Consider the following 247-nt stretch of genomic DNA (forward strand, 5'->3'; position numbering starts at 1 on the left):
CCCGGCCCGGGGCTTGTGCTCTGTCCGGCAGGCCGTGGGGTGTGGGAGCATCCTGTCCTGCAAGCCAGCCAAAGGTCTAGGTGCTGGGATGGAGGTCCACCGGGGCCCGGGAGGCTCTCCCCGGCCTGGCTAGGGTTTGGAAGCTGAGACCGGGCCCGGGGCTTTTGCTGCATCCCAGGGTGCGGGTACCCCCTGCCCTGGAAGCCAGCTGAGGGTCCGGGTGCTGGTGACAGGGGTCCACCGGGGC

Source organism: Triturus cristatus, chromosome 10 (genome assembly GCF_964204655.1).
Source record: "Triturus cristatus chromosome 10, aTriCri1.1, whole genome shotgun sequence".
In the NCBI taxonomy this organism is placed as follows: domain Eukaryota; kingdom Metazoa; phylum Chordata; class Amphibia; order Caudata; family Salamandridae; genus Triturus; species Triturus cristatus.